The 19,036-nt window shown below is 40.3% G+C and overlaps 1 protein-coding gene across 2 annotated transcripts in view; it reads left to right on the forward strand.

Annotated features, from left to right (window-relative positions):
• BNIPL (BCL2 interacting protein like) overlaps positions 1 to 19,036 on the forward strand; it is a 105,578-nt gene that overhangs the window by 83,209 nt on the left and 3,333 nt on the right. The gene's annotated exons all lie outside the window — the stretch shown is intronic.

Below are 19,036 nucleotides of genomic sequence, written 5' to 3' on the forward strand. Positions count from 1 at the left end.
AGATAGTTCAAGCCGTGATTTGTCATAATTGTGATGATTATGGCTTACAGCTCATGAAAACCCCAAATCCACAATCTCAGAAAATTAGAATATTACATGCAATCAATAAAACAAGGATTGTACATAGAACAATATCGGACCTCTGAAAAGTATAAGCATGCATACTGTATTGTACTCAGTACTTGGTTTGGGCCCCTTTTGCAGCAATTACTGCCTCAATACAACGTGGCATGGAAGCTATCAGCCTGTGGCACTGCTGAGGTGTTATGGAAGACCAGAATGCTTCAATAGTGGCCTTCAGCTCTTCTGCATTGTTCGGTCTCATGTCTCTCATCTTTCTCTTGGCAATGCCCCATAGATTCTTTATGGGGTTCAGGTCAGGCGAGTTTGCTGGCCAACCAAGCACAGTAATCCCACAGTCATTGAACCAGGTTTTGGTGCTTTTGACAGTGTGGGCAGGTGCCAGCTCCTGCTGGAAAATGAAGTCAGCATTTCCATAGAGCTTGTCTGCAGAAGGAAGCATGAAGTGCTCCAAAATCTCCTGGTAGATGGTTGTGTTGACCCTGGACTTAATGAAGCACAGTAGACCAACACCAGCAGATGACATGGCTCCCCAAATCAATACAGACTGTGGAAGCTTCACATTGGACTTCAAGCATTTTGCAGTATGTGCCTCTCCATTCTTCCTCCATACTCTGGGCCCTTGGTTTCCAAATGAGATGCCAAATTTGCTCTCATCAGAAAAGAGGACTTTGGACCACTGAGCAACAGACCAGGTCTGTTTTTCTTTAGCCCAGGTAAAACGCTGCTTTTGACGTTGTTTGTTGTTCAGGAGTGGCTTGACAAGAGGAATACGACATTTGAAGCCCATGTCCAGGATCCGTCTGTGTGTGGTGGCTCTTGATGCACTGACTCCAGCCTCAGTCCACTCCTTGTGAAAGTCCCCAACACTTTTGAATGGCCTTATCCTGACAATCCTCTCCAGGCTGTGGTCATCCCTGCTGCTTGTGCACCTTTTTCTTCCACACTTTCCCCTTCCACATAACTTTCTATTAATGTGCTTTGATACAGCACTTTGGGAACATCCAACTTCTTTTGCAATTACCTTTTGAGGCTTTCCCTCCTTATGGAGGGTGTCAATGATGGTTTTCTGCACAACTGTCAGGTCAGCAGTCTTTCCCATGATTGTGATTCCTACTGAACCAGACTGAGAGACCATTTAGAGGCTCAGGAACCCTTTGCAGGTGTTATGGCTTAATTAGCGGATTAGAGTGGGACACTTTGAGCCTAGAATATTGCACCTTTTCACAATATTCTAATTTTCTGAGATTGTGGATTTGGGGTTTTCATGAGCTGTAAGCCATAATCATCACAATTATGACAAATCACAGCTTGAACTATCTTGCTTTGCATGTAATGAGTCTATCTCATATATTAGTTTCACCTTTTAAGTTGCATTAGTGAAATAAATGAACTTTTGCACGATATTCTAATTTTTCGAGTTTCACCTGTATATAAGTTGCAAGGTACTTTTCTTATCATACCGCACAATGTATATATACGTCTGAGCTGCAGGAAGGTCCAGCAGTTTCGGCTGTTAAGTTACAGCTAAGAGCTGGAGTTCCTAAAGTCTGCCGCATATGGAACCGAAGCGCGATCGCTGCTCTGATACCATATAATGGCAGGTGAAAGATCCTCTGCTGGTGCTGGTGGGAGGTGTTGGAGTTAATCCAGGAGGTGGGAGGGTGGCCCAGCAGAGGAGGGAGTAGGAGGGCCCTACAATACAGGGAAGGAAAATAAAGGGAGAGGGAGGGAAGGGGCACTAAGCTACAGAAAAAAGGTGGGGTGGGGGATCCATAACTAATGTTTGCAGGAGGGGGGACCACTACACTACAGAAAATAAAAAAAATAGAAAAATAAATAAATAATGACCTTTTTAAAGGTTCTGGACAGCTGCCAGTAGTACCTAAGATAGAGGACATAGTTAGGGTGGGGAGGGTTAGAGAGCTGTTTGGGAGGGATCAGGGAGATTGGAGGGTAAGGGGGATCCTACACTGCAGAATAAAAACATAGAAAAAAAAAATTAATTAAAAAAAATTGCCTTAAAACTTAATTTTGGCAGACTGTCTGCCAGTACCTAAGATGGGGGTGAGGGGGGAAGAGAGCTGTTTGGACATCAGGGAGTGGGAGGTGTCAGATGGGAGAGTAATCTCTACACTAAAGCTAAAATGTACCTTACAAGCTACCTGATTAACCCCTTCACTGCCGAGAATTATAAAAGTGTGGGGCGCAGCTGCAGTTAGCGGCCTTCTAATTACCAAAAAACAATGGAAACGTCATATGTCTGCTATTTTTCAACAAAGGGGATCCCAGAGAAGCTTTTACAACCATTTGTGCTATGATTGCACAAGCAGTATGTAAATAATTTCAGTGAGAAATCCAAAGTTTGTGAAAACTTTAAAAAATGTTTTTATATGATCGCATTTGGCAGTGAAATGGTGGCATGAAATATACCGAAGTGGGCCTAGATCAGAACCTTGGGTTGTCTGCTTGAAAAAAATTATATAGTTTGTGACAGGTAAATAGAAGAAAAAACAAGGCTCTATTTCTGTTTTAATGGATTGATAGCAAAAATACTAAAAATTCTCCGGTATTTTGGGAAAGTTCTTCTCTGAAAGTCAGGGTAGTGAAGGGGTAAAATTTTCCTTTTCTTTGACCTATGTGAAGTTGGCACCCCATGTTTGTAAAAACTGAATTAAAATATACCATACGTTTGTGCTGCGTTTGTGCTGCGTTTGTGCTGATTTGGGCCGCAAAAACCAACGTTTGTGCCGGTTTGCTTTAGGAAATATTGCACATTATTTTTTTATGAAACCCCGCCCACTTTGCACCCCATGTTATGCAATTTTAAAAACAAATATACAATTTGTTTGTGCTGCGTTTGTGCTGGTTTGTGCCGCAAAAACGAACATTTGTGCTGGTTTGGTTTCGGAGATATAGCGCATTATATTTGCTGAAACTCTGCCCACTTTGCACCCCATGTTATGCAATTTTAAAAACAAATATACCATTTGTTTGTGCTGCGTTTGTGGTGATTTGTGCTGCAAAAATGAACGTTTGTGCTGTTTTGGTTTCGGAAATATTGCACATTATTTTTTTATGAAACCCCGCCCACTTTGCACCCCATGTTATGCAATTTTAAAAACAAATATACCATTTGTTTGTGCTGCGTCTGTGCTGATTTGTGCCGCAAAAACGAATGTTTGTGCCGGTTTGGTTTCGGAGATATAGCGCATAATATTTGCTGAAACTCCGCCCACTTTGCACCCCATGTTATGCAATTTTAAAAACAAATATACCATTTGTTTGTGCTGCGTTTGTGCTGATTTGTGCCGCAAAAACGAATGTTTGTGCCGGTTTGGTTTCGGAGATATAGCGCATTATATTTGCTGAAACTCCGCCCACTTTGCACCCCATGTTATGCAATTTTAAAAACAAATATACCATTTGTTTGTGCTGTGTTTGTGCTGATTTGTGCAGCAAAAACGAACGTTTGTGCCGTTTTGGTTTCGGAGATATAGTGCATTATTTTTTATGAAACCCTGCCCACTTTGCACCCGATGTTATTCAATTTTAAAAACAAATATACCGATTGTTTGTGCTGTGTTTGTGCTGATTTGTGCTGATTTGTGCTGCAAAAACGAATATAGAACACCAGTGATTAAAGGGACATTATACACTCATTTTTTCTTTGCATAAATGTTTTGTAGATGATCTATTTATATAGCCCATAAAGTTGTTGTTTTTTTTAAAAAAACTGATAGTTTTTGCTTATTCTTAAATAACATTGCTCTGATTTTGAGACTCCTAACCAAGCCCCAAAGTTTTAGGAGAATACCGAAGTATACCTACTCCACCTTGCTTCTGTTTGTGTAAAGGGTCTTTTCATATGCAAAGGAAAGGGGAGGGGGAGTGTCTGATATTTCCCACTTGCAATGGGTGCTCCAGTAACCTTTTAAACAGAGCTAAACTGGAAGCTTATAAGTAAGTTTTTAAATGGTTTTATACCGGATTTTTATATCAGTATCTGTGCATATTATTTTTTATAATAGTGTCTATTACATGCAGTTATATGAAAATTGGTGTATACTGTCCCTTTAACACTGCACCAGAAAGTAAAATGTAAGAGGGTTAATATTGCACCAGAGAGGTTAATGTGGCATTTACAGGGCCAGATTTGTAATGAGGCAGAGTAGGCATGTGCCCACAGGCGCCCTCCATAGAGGGGAGCCGTGCCTAATTGCTGGTGTTCTGTCAATTAATTGGACAGAACACCAGCAACAACAAGGAGGGTGTGCTCTATATAGAACACTATTCAGAGCGCACCTCTTTCTTTTCCATGACCGGCGGCTTCCGTGGGGGCAGAAAGGGACCTTGGTGTAGGCTGCCTATTAAAAAGTCTGTCCTGCTAGCACAGGCAGACCTATGTGAAGTTGGCACCCCATGTTTGTAAAAACTGAATTAAAATATACCATTAGTTTGTGCTACGTTTGTGCTGATTTGTGCCGCAAAAACCAACATTTGTGCTGGTTTGGTTTAGGAGATATTGCACATTATTTTTTTATGAAACCCCGCCCACTTTGCACCCCATGTTATGCAATTTTAAAAACAAATATACCATTTGTTTGTGCTGCGTTTGTGCTGGTTTGTGCCGCAAAAACAAATGTTTGTGCTGGTTTGGTTTTGGAGATATAGCGCATTATATTTGCTGAAACTCCGCCCACTTTGCACCCCATGTTATGCAATTTTAAAAACAAATATACCATTTGTTTGTGCTGCGTTTGTGCTGGTTTGTGCCGCAAAAACTAACGTTTGTGCCGGTTTGGTTTCAGAGATATAGCGCATTATTTTTCATGAAACCCCGCCCACTTTGCACCCCATGTTTTTCAATTTTAAAAACAAATATACCATTCGTTTGTGCTGATTTGTGCCGCAAAAACGAATGTTTGTGCCGGTTTGGTTTCGGAGATATAGCGCATTATATTTGCTGAAACTCCGCCTACTTTGCACCCCATATTATGCAATTTTAAAAACAAATATACCATTGGTTTGTGCTGCGTTTGTGCTGCAAAAACGAACGTTTGTGCCATTTTGGTTTCGGAGATATAGCGCATTATTTTTATGAACCCCGATCACTTTGCACCCCATGTTATGCAATTTTAAAAACAAATATACCATTTGTTTGTGCTGCGTTTGTGATGCAAAAACGAACGTTTGTGCCGGTTTGGTTTCGGGGAGATATAGCGCATTATATTTGCTGAAACTCCGCCCACTTTGCACCCCATGTTATGCAATTTTAAAAACAAATATACCATTTGTTTGTGCTGCGTTTGTGCTGGTTTGTGCCGCAAAAACGAATGTTTGTGCCGGTTTGGTTTAGGAGATATAGCGCATTATATTTGCTGAAACTCCGCCCACTTTGCACCCCATGTTATGCAATTTTAAAAACAAATATACCATTTGTTTGTGCTGCGTTTGTGCTGGTTTGTGCCGCAAAAACGAACGTTTGTGCCGGTTTGGTTTCGGAGATATAGCGCATTATATTTGCTGAAACTCCGCCCACTTTGCACCCCATGTTATTCAATTTTAAAAACAAATATACCATTCGTTTGTGCTGCGTTTGTGCTGATTTGTGCCGCAAAAACTAACGTTTGTGCCGGTTTGGTTTAGGAGATATTGTGCATTATTTTTTAATGAAACCCCGCCCACTTTGCACCCCATGTTATGCAATTTTCAAAACAAATATACCATTTGTTTGTGCTGATTTGTGCCACAAAAACGAATGTTTGTGCCGGTTTGGTTTCGGAGATATAGTGCATTATATTTGCTGAAACTCCGCCCACTTTGCACCCCATGTTATGCAATTTTAAAAACAAATATACCATTCGTTTGTGCTGCGTTTGTGCTGATTTGTGCCGCAAAAATGAACGTTTGTTCCGGTTTGATTTCGGAGATATTGTGCATTATGTGTACATATACTGTTTGATTCAAAAGTATTATCACAACAAAAATGTTTGTAAGTACAAATAGAATTATAAAACCTTGGGGTATACAAAAGAACAGATGTGACTTCCACACCAGAAAAAAAATATTTAAGAACATATGGGTGAGATTACATCCCTGGCAACTGGAAAAAAAACCTGTTTCAGTTTTCTATGCAGCGCAGCAGTGTAGCTGCTCAGCGCAACAGTCTAGTTATGCTGCATAGAAAACTAGCAATTTTTTCCCCATCGCCAGGGATGTAATGCCCCCCTAAATGTTTAAGAAAAAAAAAGCGACTAAAAAAGAATTGACTTATATAAGAAAACTTGCTTGAGTGCTTTTAAGCGCTTGTTAAATCTAAGCAAGTTAATATTGGGCTGTCTGTGGTTAACATGACATTACAGGCGATTAATATGGCAACAAAGAGGTTAAATTGGCTAAAGGAGGTTTATTAGGACTAATGGGGTTGAAGAGGGCTTTACTGCAATTTAATTGAAAATTTCCTTTTTCAATTAAGTAGTGGGTTTCTACTTATTCACTTTGCAGTTAAATTACTTAAAGGGACACTAAACCCAAACATTTTCTTTCATGATTTAAGAAGAGAATACAATTTTAAATAACATTCCAGTTTACTTCTATCTAATTTGCTTCATTCTTTAGATATCCTTTTTTGAAGAAATAGCAAAAAACATGGGTGAGCCAATCACACGAGGCATCTGTGCATCTACCAATCAGCAGCTACTGAGCATATCTAGATATGCTTTTCAGCAAAGAATATCAAGAAAATTAAGCAAATTAGATGGAAGTAAATTGGAAAGTTGTGTACAATTGCATGCTCTTTCTAAATCATGAAAGAAAAAATGTGGGTTTCATATCCCTTTATAGGGACACTGAACCCAAATTTTTCTTTTGTGATTCAGATAGAGCATGAAATTGTAAGCAACTTTACTCCTATTATCAAATTTTCTTCATTCTCTTGGAATCTTTATTTGAAATGCAAGAATGCAAGTTTAGATGCCGGCCCATTTTTGGTAAACAACCTGGGTTGTCCTTGCTGATTGGTGGATAAATTCATCCACCAATAAAAAAGTGCTATCCAGAGTACTGAACCCAAAAAAAGCTTAGATGCCTTCTTTTTCAAATAAAAATAGCAAGAGAATAAAGAAAAATTGATAATAGGAGTAAGTTAGAAAGTTGCTTAAAATTGCATGCGCTATCTGAATCTCAAAAGAAAAAAATTGGGTTCAGTGTCCCTTTAAGCTATGGTTTGGGCTTCTTCCAATCCATTACTCTTCAATAACCCCATGTATGCCATATAAACCGGTATGTTACCATGTTAATCCTTTAATGCCCAGGGCCGGATTTACATTTAGGGCGCCCATAGGCACAGAGTGCACTAAACAGAGCGCATCCCCCTTGTTTTCTGTTACCGGCGGCTTCCGTGGTGCCAATGAAACGCCTGCCTGTGCTAGCAGGACAGACTTTTTAATAGGCAGCCTACACCGAGGTCCCTCTCTGCCCCCACGGAAGCCACCGGTCATGGAAAAGAAAGAGGTGCGCTCTGAATAGTGTTCTATATAGAGCACACCCTCCTTGTTGTTGCCGGTGTTCTGTCGAATTAATTGACAGAACACCAGCAATTAGGCACGGCTCCCCTCTATGGAGGGCGCCTGTGGGCACATGCCTACTCTGCCTCATTACAAATCTGGCCCTGTAAATGCCACATTAACCTCTCTGGTGCAATATTAACCCTCTTACATTTTACTTTCTGGTGCAGTGTTAAAGGGACAGTATACACCAATTTTCATATAACTGCATGTAATAGACACTATTATAAAAAATAATATGCACAGATACTGATATAAAAATCCGGTATAAAACCATTTAAAAACTTACTTATAAGTTTCCAGTTTAGCTCTGTTTAAAAGTTTACTGGAGCACCCATTGCAAGTGGAAAATATCAGACACTCCCCCTCCCCTTTCCTTTGCATATGAAAAGACCCTTTACACAAACAGAAGCAAGGTGGAGTAGGTATACTTCGGTATTCTCCTAAAACTTTGGGGCTTGGTTAGGAGTCTCAAAATCAGAGCAATGTTATTTAAGAATAAGCAAAAACTATCAGTTTTTTTAAAAAAACACAACAACTTTATGGGCTATATAAATAGATCATCTACAAAACATTTATGCAAAGAAAAAATGAGTGTATAATGTCCCTTTAATCACTGGTGTTCTATATTCGTTTTTGCAGCACAAATCAGCACAAACAATCGGTATATTTGTTTTTAAAATTGAATAACATGGGGTGCAAAGTGGGCAGGGTTTCATAAAAAATAATGCACTATATCTCCGAAACCAAAACGGCACAAACGTTCGTTTTTGCTGCACAAATCAGCACAAACACAGCACAAACAAATGGTATATTTGTTTTTAAAATTGCATAACATGGGGTGCAAACTGGGCGGAGTTTCATCAAATATAATGCGCTATATCTCCGAAACCAAACCGGCACAAACATTCGTTTTTGCGGCACAAATCAGCACAAACGCAGCACAAACAAATGGTATATTTGTTTTTAAAATTGCATAACATGGGGTGCAAAGTGGGCGGAGTTTTCGCAAATATAATGCGCTATATCTCCGAAACCAAACCGGCACAAACATTCGTTTTTGTGGCACAAACCAGCACAAACGCAGCACAAACAAATGGTATATTTGTTTCTAAAATTGAATAACATGGGATGCAAAGTGGGCGGGGTTTCATAAAAAATAATGCGCTATATCTCCGAAACCAAAACAGCACAAACGTTCGTTTTTGCAGCACAAATCAGCACAAACGCAGTACAAACAAATGGTATATTTGTTTTTAAAATTGCATAACATGGGGTACAAAGTGGGCGGAGTTTCAGCAAATATAATGCGCTATATCTCCGAAACCAAACCGGCACAAATGTTTGTTTTTGCGGCACGAACCAGCACAAACGCAGCACAAACAAATGGTATATTTGTTTTTAAAATTGCATAACATGGGGTGCAAAGTGGGCGGGGTTTCATAAAAAAATAACGTGCAATATCTCCTAAACCAAACCGGCACAAACGTTGTTTTTTGCGGCACAAATCAGCACAAACGCAGCACAAACGAATGGTATATTTTAATTCAGTTTTTACAAACATGGGGTGCCAACTTCACATAGGTTTTTCTTTGTTGTCTGTTTCGTTTGAGAATTGAGAAGTATGACTTTTCTTTCTAATGACACAGTGAGTCCACGGATCATCTTAATTACTGTTGGGAATATCACTTCTGACCAGCAGGAGGAGGCAAAGAGCACCACAGCAAAAGCTGTTAAATACCACTCCCCCTACCCACAATCCCCAGTCATTGTATTTGCTTGTATCAGTTGCAAGGAGGGGTAAAGTTAGGTGTCTGATTCTTCAATCAAGAGTTTGTTATTTTTTAAGCAGAGCAAGTTTGCTCTGGTTTTCTTTGGGGTTTAGCCGTAGTCCATGTCAGTCTCTTCAGTAGAGCAAGTGGTGGCTTTTAAGCATTTGGGAACTTGTGGTGTATAATCCCCACTGGGCCTCCCAAGTAATTTCATGCTGCCCTTGGTTTAAAGTTTGAGTAAGTTTACTCAGCCTTTTCTTTTTTCCACAGGTCCATGTGAGGTAGGAAGCCCCTCTCATGCCAAGTCAGCTGTCCTGCTGCCGGACAGATTTTTGAGGTAAGTGTCTATTTCTTTCCCTGTTTTGATATAGGAGAATTTGTCACTCTGACAGTTAATTCTGTCTAAATATACAATCAGCCTTCTAGGTTAACGGATTATTGTATGGCAGTTTTGCAGGCACTGGGGATGTTGGAGGCTCAGTCTATTATGTTTTCACTTTGGTGTACATGTTTTTTGTTTGTGTATTAATGGCTACCGTGAGGTTTGTTTGGCCACGCCCACAATCGGCGGGCTTATCTGAGATAGCAAGGATGTTTTTGGCGTCCTTTTAGCCATTTCCTGTTGTTCCTGGATGTTGCAGCACTGTTGCATAGCTCCTCAGAGGTGGTTCAGCGTTCTCTCCAGTGCGGCTGTATGGGGGTCCGGATCATTTTCTGCTTCGTTTCCGACTGTGTGGAGGTTGCCTGTTGTTTTTTTTTGTGGGGCTGCTGCTCTGTTTATATTTAAGTTTCTGTCTGAATTTCAGGGACTATAACGTTTGTGTCTCTTTTTGCATTCATTTTGTGAAAAATTGTTGCTGCAAGATTTATTGTGCAGTTTATTTAAGGTTTTTCTAAAAAATAAAAAAATAAACATTTTTTAAATTTAAAGGGACAGTAATGTTTTTTTGTTTCATTAAAATTCTGATTTGAACTTAGAATTTTTTTTATTGATTAAGGTTTTTTTCTTTGGAATAAGATGGACCAAGAGGCCCTGCAAGCTGTTGCTTGTTCTCTATGTTTAAATACTAATGTTGAGCCTCCTATACCTTTTTGTTCCTCTTGTATTGAGAGAGCATTACATTACAAGGATAGACGTTTTGATTCTGAGCCTTCATTGTCTAGGGCGGATGTTGTTCAGGAGTCTCCTGTTCAGGCTAATCTGCAGCTTTCTCCTCATACGTCCCAATCTTCTGCAGTGCCCTGTGTTTCATCTCAGGTTGTTTTTTCCTTGTAGGATATGGCTACCCATATATCCTCGGCAGTATCTGAGGCTTTGTCTGCTTTTCCTATGTTGCAGGGGAAGTGCAAGGTTTCTGATTCTGTTGCAATTGTGTCTAGTGTTTCTTTTCATAAGTCTGAGGAGAAAGATACTTCAGTAGCATCTGAGGGTGAGATCTTGGATTCTGATAGTGTAAATCTTTCTTCTGAACCTGAGGTTGTTTCCTTTAGGTTCAAGCTAGAGCTCCTTCATTTGTTACTCAAGGAGGTTTTGGCTACCTTGGATGACTCTGAGGTGTCAGTCATGGTTATTCCTAAGAAATCTAGTAAACTTAATACGTTTTTTGATGTCCCTTCGGTGGAAGTTTTTCCTATACCAGATCGTGTTTCAGATATTATTGCACGAGAATGGGAGAAGCCTGGGATTCCTTTTTCCCTTTCTCCAATTTTTAGGAAGATGTCTCCTATTGCTGATTCTATTAAGGAATATTGGCAGATGGTTCCTAATGTGGAGAGAGCAGTTTCCACTCTGACGAAAAGGACCACTATTCCTATTGAGGACAGCTGTTCCTTTAAAGATCCTATGGATAAGAAGTTGGAAGCTTTGCTTAAAAAGATGTATGTTCACCAGGGGTATCAATGGCAACCGGCTGCATGTATTGCTACAGCTACTAGTGCGGCGGCATATTGGTTTGATGCATTGTCTGATTCTATTCAGTAAGATGCTCCTCTTGAAGAAATTCAAGATAGAATCAAGGCTTTGAAGTTGGTTAATTCCTTTATTGCAGATGCTTCTCTACAGGTCATCAAGTTGGGAGATAAAATTTCTGGTTTTGCCATTTTAGCTCACAGAGCTTTATGGTTAAAATCCTGGTCTGCGGATGTGTCCTCTAAGTCTAAGAAATCTTCCTCTTCTTCCTCCAAGCAGGAACAGTCCAAGCCATATTGGAAGTCAAATCAGTCTTGGAATAAGGGGAAGCAGTCCAGGAAGCCTGTTGCTAACTCAAAATCAGCATGAAGGGTCTGCTCCTGATCTGGGAATGGATCTTGTGTGGGGCAGACTCTCTTTCTTCTCTCAAGCTTTGGTTTGAGATGTTCAGGATACCTGGGTGGTAGATATCGTGTCCCAGGGTTACAAACTGGAGTTCAAGAATTTTCCTCCCAGAGGCAGGTTTCTTCTCTCCAGGTTATCTGTAAACCAGATAAAAGGAGAGGTGTTCTTACGTTGTGTTTAGAATCTTTCTGACATTGGAGTGATAGTTCCTGTTCTGGTTCAGGAACAGGGTCTGGGTTTTTATTCCAATCTCTTTGTCGTTCCCAAAAAGGGAGGGAACTTTCAGACCTATTTTGGATCTCAAGAGTGTAAACAAGTTTCTCAGGGTTCCGTTTTTCAAGATGAAAACTATTCATTCCATTCTTCCTTTGGTTCAGGAAGGTCAGTTCATGACCACAGTGGATCTAAAGGATGCGTATCTGCATATTCCCATTCACAGGGATCATCACAGGTTCCTAAGATTTGCATTTCTAGACAAACATTTTCAGTTTGTAGCTCTTCCTTTTGGTCTGGCAACAGCAACCAGAATTTTTTCAAAGATCCTGGGAGCATTGTTGGCGGTGCTTCAATTGAAGGGTGTTGCAGTGGCTCCTTATCTGGACGACATTCTAGTTCAGGCTCCATCTTTTCAACTAGTGAACTCCCACATTGAGTTGTTGTCTTTTCTGCGCTCCCACGGTTGGAAGGTGAATTTATGAAAAAGTTCCTTTATTCTGGCTACAAGAGTGGTATTTTTGGGGACCATTATAGATTCTCTAGAGATGAAGATTTTTCTGACAGAAGCAAGAAAGTCAAAGATTTTCAATATGTGTCTTGCTCTTCAGTCCCTTCCTTGGCCGTCAGTGGCTCAGTGCATGGAGGTTATTGGTCTGATGGTTTCAGTCATGGACATCATTCCGTTTGCTCGGTTCCATCTCAGACCTCTGCAATTATGCTTGCTCAGGCAGTGGAACAGGGATTATGCAGATCTATCTCTAAAGATTGTTCTAGATCAGATGTCCAGAGACTCTCTTCCATGGTGGTTGTCTCAGGATCTTCTCTCTCAGGGAACTGTCTTTTGCAGACCTGCCTAGGTGATTGTAACCATGGATGCCAGTTTGCTGGGCTGGGGTGCTGTCTGTGGTTCATTAAGGGTTCAGGGTCTATGGACTCGGGAGGAGACGGTTCTTCCAATAAATGTTTTGGAACTGAGAGCAATTTTCAATGCTCTTCTAGCCTGGCCTCAGCTAGCTTCAACTCAGTTTATCATGTTTCAGTCGAACAACATAACTTCAGTGGCTTACATAATCAGGGAGGAACTTGGAGTTCCTTGGCCATGACAGAGGTAGCCAAGATTATTCAGTGGGCGGAGACTCACAACTGTTGTCTGTCTGCTGTCCACATTCCAGGGGTGGACAATTGGGAAGCGGATTTTCTGAGCAGACAGACTTTTCATCCGGGGAAGTGGGAACTTCATCCAGAGGTATTTTGCAGCTTGATTCTCAGTTGGGGGCAGCCGGAGTTGAATCTCATTTCATCTCGTCAGAATGCCAAGCTCCCGAGGTACGGGTCGAGGTCAAAGGATCCTCAGGCTGTTCTGATAGATGCTCTGGCAGTTCCTTGGACTTTCAGTCTGGCATATGTGTTCCCTCCATTTGCTCTTCTTCCTCGGGTCATTGTTCGGGTCAAACAAGAGAGGGCATTGGTGATTCTTATTGCTCCGGAATGGCCTTGCAGAATCTGGTTTGCAGATCTGGTGGAGATGTCTTCTCTTTCACCTTGGCATCTTCCATTAAGGAAGGACCTTCTTCTACAGGGTCCCTTCCTTCATCCAAATCTCGTTTCTCTGATGCTGACTGCTTGGAGATTGAACGCTTGATTCTTTCTAAGCGTGGTTTTTCTGAGTCAGTCATTGAGACTATGATTCAGGCTCGTAAGCCTGTGACTAGGAAGATTTATTATAAGATTTGGCGTAAATATTTGTATTGGTGTGAATCCAAAGGCTACTCGTGGAGTAGAGTTAGGATTCCTAGGATTTTCGCTTTTCTCGAGGAGGGTTTGGAGAAAGGTTTATCTGCTAGTACCCTGAAGGGTCATATTTTTGCTTTATCTATTTTATTGCACAAGTGCCTGGTGGATGTGCCAGATGTTCATTCTTTTTGTCAGGCCTTGGTTAGAATTTGGCCTGTGTTTAAGTCTACTACTCCACCTTGGTGTCTTAATTTGGTTCTTAGAGTCCTTCAACAGGCTCAGTCTGAACCTATGCATTCTTTGGATATTAAGATGTTATCTTGGAAGGTTTTGTTTCTGGTTGCTATTTCTTCGGCTCGAAGAGTTTCGGAGCTTTCAGTCTTACATTATGAATCGCCTTTTCTTATTTTTCACTTCTTCCAAAGGTTGTTTCTGATAAGAATATTAATCAAGAAATTGTTGTTCCTTCTTTGTGGCGAAGTTAGGTAGAAACAAACCAGCGCCTATGAGAGGCTAAAAAACCCAAAGAATGGATACAGTATGTTTTCTCAAAAAATAATGAGTTTATTAGGATCAAGAATATTATATTTTACTTTTTCAAAAATCACAAGAGTAATTAAAATTATATATATAGAAAAAACTGTCTATATATATAATTTTAATTAAAGTAAAATATAATATTCTTGATCCTAATAAACTCATTATTTTTTGAGAAAACATACTGTATCCATTCTTTGGGTTTTTTAGCCTCTCATAGGCGCTGGTTTGTTTCTACCTAACTTCGCACCATTTACTATTTACAGGGGATTTGATGAAAACCCCACTGAACATACCAGTATACACCCTCCATCTTGCGCCTTCTATAAAAATCTACTCACTTACTTGTTCCTTCTTTGTGTCCTAATCCTTCTTCTCATAAGGAGCGTTTGTTGCACAACCTGGATGTGGTTCGTGCATTGAAATATTAATTGCAGTTGACTAAAGATTTTCGCCAGTCTTCTTCTTTATTTAAGATAAGATTCAAATAGAGAGAAAAAATTCCAAATTATATATTAATAATTTGAGAAAGCAAGGGATACAAACGAGCACACAGAGAGTACTTTGTAAAAAAATAATCCAATTTATTCTTTCCCAAACACATTCAGTGAATCACTGTAATTGGCTAAGTCAGACAAAAAGTGACCAAAGTTAAAAAGAACAAACCAATGGTTAATCAAAAGTAAGGGGATATTCACTGCCTAAGCATACGTATGCTGATAGAGACCTTTAACTATATAACACAAGAGTTGACAAAAGGGGAGTATAAATATAGGTCAAGTTAACCCCAGAGACTAAAACAGCTTAATTCTATTATGCATATATTTACAAAGGCAAGATGATATTAAATAATGCTGTTATAGTATACATCAAAACCATAATACATATGGATATTGGAACATAAACATATACGTGCATATGTAGTCAAGTCCGTATCACTGAGTATCTATCAAAAGTTCCCGGGCTGTGACTGTTTGTAGACAAGCAGATTAAAACAATACAGGCAAAATACACTTAGCTTATGCATCCAGCAAATTCATTTCAAAAGCTCAGCTTGTGTGTTGCCTGTACAATGGCGTCTGACGTCACTAAAGAAGGAGTGGCCCAGCTGTCACGGGTATCCAATCCACTCCTTGTATAGGAACTCCTTTACACACAGTAGAGGTATGTGCTGTATCGACATCCAGCTGAAAAGGGAAAGAACCAGGCTTCCCCAAACTGCTCAGCATCGACCTTGCTCCACTTAGTGAACAGAACAGAGATCCGTGATGCTTGAAAATATCCCCATACACTTTGCAGGGCACTTTGCTCACACTTGTTATGGCAAACGATCAAGCGGATCAAAGCTTGCGTATATGGCTGAATATTCCTCTCATTCGTACTGTGATCAGCACATCGCAGGTTAGCAGTAGATTAGGCAGAAATTCATTTTACTATGACATATGGTAGCATTTCAGCTATGAGTCCATACTTATAACCATGGAAAGTTCAAATAAACAGGAGTTGTCGACCTTACTCCTGTAGCAACACATCAAGTGCAATAAACACAACAATACCTGCATATAGTTAAAGGTCTCTATCAGCATACGTATGCTTAGGCAGTGAATATCCCCTTACTTTTGATTAACCATTGGTTTGTTCTTTTTAACTTTGGTCACTTTTTGTCTGACTTAGCCAATTACAGTGATTCACTGAATGTGTTTGGGAAAGAATAAATTGGATTATTTTTTACAAAGTACTCTCTGTGTGCTCGTTTGTATCCCTTGCTTTCTCAAATTATTAATATATAATTTGGAATTGTTTTCTCTCTATTTGAATCTTATCTTATGCATTATCAAGGGTTGCACCAGAGTTTGATATAGACAGCAATATAACCTACTCTCTCATACTTTCATTGTATTTATACTTCTTCTTTATTTGCTGTCTTTTCAGGGAAGCGTAAGAGTAAGAAAGCTACAGCTACTTCTCTTTCTTGTTGGTTGAGGAGTGTTATTCACTTGGCATATGAGACTGCTGGTTAGCAGCCTCCTGAGAGAATCATGGCTCATTCCACGAGGGCGGTTTCATCCTCTTGGGCTTTCAAAAATGGAGCTTCTGTAGATCAGCTTTGCAAGGCTGCGACTTGGTCATCTTTGCATACTTTTTCAAAATTTTACAAATTTGATACTTTTGCTTCAGCAGAGGCTTCTTTTGGGAGAAAGGTTCTTCAAGCAGTGGTGCCTTCTGTTTAGGTTAACTGTCTTGTCCCTCCTTTATCATCCATGTCCTTTAGCTTGGGTATTAGTTCCCAACAGTAATTAAGATGATCCGTGGACTCACCATCTCATTAGAAAGAAAACATAATTTATTTTTAACTGATAAATTTATTTCTTGACATGGTGAGTCCACTGAAGTTCAGGCATCTCTGCACCTTAGATTACTCCCTTTATCCTTTCCCTTTGGTTGAATGACTTGGGATTGTGGGTAGGGGGAGTGGGATTTAACAGCTTTTGCTGTGGTGCTCTTTGCCTCCTCCTGCTGGTCAGGAGTGATATTCCCAACAGTAATTAAGATGATCCGTGTACTCACCGTGTCAAGAAAGATATAAATTTATCAGGTAAGAATAAAATATGTTTTTTTATTATATTTGCTGTGTCAAGGCCCATAGCTGTTTTGTGATTTCTTCAACACTTTGATTCAGTTCTCTCCTTTTTCAACTTAAAATTTAGCATTGTTATACTCTTTCCTAATAAAATACAAACAATTTGGGGGGCGGAGCCTACACTCTCTGCGGCAGGATGCATCTCAGGGAAGCTCTCTGAATCTGAAGCTATTTTTTACAAGTTTAATATAGCTAACCTTCACATCTACTACTTTGAAGCAGATATTTACCGACTATTTATCAAGGTGGATAGAGATATTCTTGGAATTGATACTTAGCTTGAGCTCCTGCCTATGTTCTCTGAGGCAGCTACGGGTCGGGCCTATTATCAGGACTGAAGCCATTCTTGCAACTACGCAGCAACAAAAGGATCCTGTATAGGCTTTGAACCGTAGGTCTGGGGCTGCCGTGTTATTACCCCCCCTGAACTCCGGGGTTACGATATCCTCTATTATAGGATAACAACTAAGGGAAGTCTCCAACCAAGCTACTGAGACAGGTACAACCTGTAATTTACAAACTGGACGCTTACTCTAACGTAATAGATATTTCCCTGACACTGTTGCATCATGGAATTAGCCGTGGCTGCTATTGATCGGTGGGAATGGGAGATAAAGTCTCTCCTCAAGACGCACTTTGACACGCTGGCACAGGATCTGAGCAAGGTTCTGAGACCATTGAGCTCCCCACGGGCCCTACAGAAAGCAGACGCGTCAGGCGCAACTGACTCCGGAGAGGGATTGGTATCGGAAACAGTTCTAGGTGCTTTTGTACAACCGATGCCCGCTACGACTCCCATACAAATGGTTCGTACCTCCGCTTACCAACACGCTCCTCTGAAAGTAATTCTGCTCCCAAAGGCACCCCGCACCCCGGATGGGAAGATCAGCTTACGGGCGGGCCAGCGAGAGTTGGCTGCTGTGAGCTGTGAACGGAAGGCACTCTCGTCTTGACTTAGATCTAAGGAGAACCTTATACGGCAAGAGATTTCTATTCCATATTGCCGAGGTAGGGATGCAAACCCTAAGATTTGTTCAGACCCCAAACACTCTGTACATGGCACCTGAGGTGAAAGAGTCCCAGGCTTTGTGGAACCCCTACCTCGGGAGGTTTGGTAGTGCTGCCTGGTCTTTCCAGAGAAAGGGAATAGGCTAAAGCAATATTAACATTATTGTTTCTATCATAAAGAAAATCATGGGACTCTATGGTGATTTCACAATGACACTGCTGCTACTACTAATCTCAGAAGTTTGTCAGAAGTTGCTATTATGACTACATCGTTATAACCTTTTACTGTGCATAATTCTCACTGTTAGTTGTTATAACAATTAATTTCTCACGTTGCAACCCGCAGTAGTAATCACTGTTTTTCACATAACATTTTAATGTTGTACACTAAGTTTTTTTTTTCTGATTCCAGTTTGTTTGTGCTGTCCTCAACTGTCAGCTAGTGCCAGGCTCAACCTCTATATACCCTAACCCAATGCAAATCTGACCTTTTGTCAACTTGAAGCAGTCAGCTCTATTGATCTCTGAGCATATGGATCCCTTCTTAATACACGGCAAAGTACATTCAGTTTATGTCCCTCCTTAAAGCTCTAAATGCAATTTACTGGATGGGTGTGTGAACTGGAGTAATCCCTCTTTCCCAGATGATAGTTAAGATTACACTATTCCGCTTTCCTCCACCCTGCCTTATCCCTCGCCTGGCTTCCCACTATGCTATTACCCTCTGCTACTGTCTCATTAATAAACAAATCATACTACTAAATATAGGGTATATGAGGCCGTATATACTACACTTTATATTTGCAGAGTAGTCCCAGACCTAGTTTTAGAGAAAGTGGCGGCACACTTGTATTTGACCATAATGCCTGTGGAAAACAGATAGCAAAGACTTATTGTTAGACATGATTCCCTCACTGCAACGAGGCGACTTCCCTTCCTTTCTTTCCCTTTTCCCAGTTTATTTCTAGTTTGAGATGTCCTTAAAGGTTCCCGTTAATTCTTATGTCTCTTAGGTGGTCCAAGAGAGACCACAATTCATCACTAAGGGAAATTGCTTGCTTATTATTTAGTTGTGCTACTATGGGACTCTAGCTATATAATATATAGAAAAAGTGAGGTTCTGGAAATATTATCTGTGATTATTGTACATTAAGATGCATTTGTA

The sequence above is a fragment of the Bombina bombina genome, chromosome 1, assembly GCF_027579735.1.
Source record: "Bombina bombina isolate aBomBom1 chromosome 1, aBomBom1.pri, whole genome shotgun sequence".
Lineage (NCBI taxonomy): Eukaryota > Metazoa > Chordata > Amphibia > Anura > Bombinatoridae > Bombina > Bombina bombina.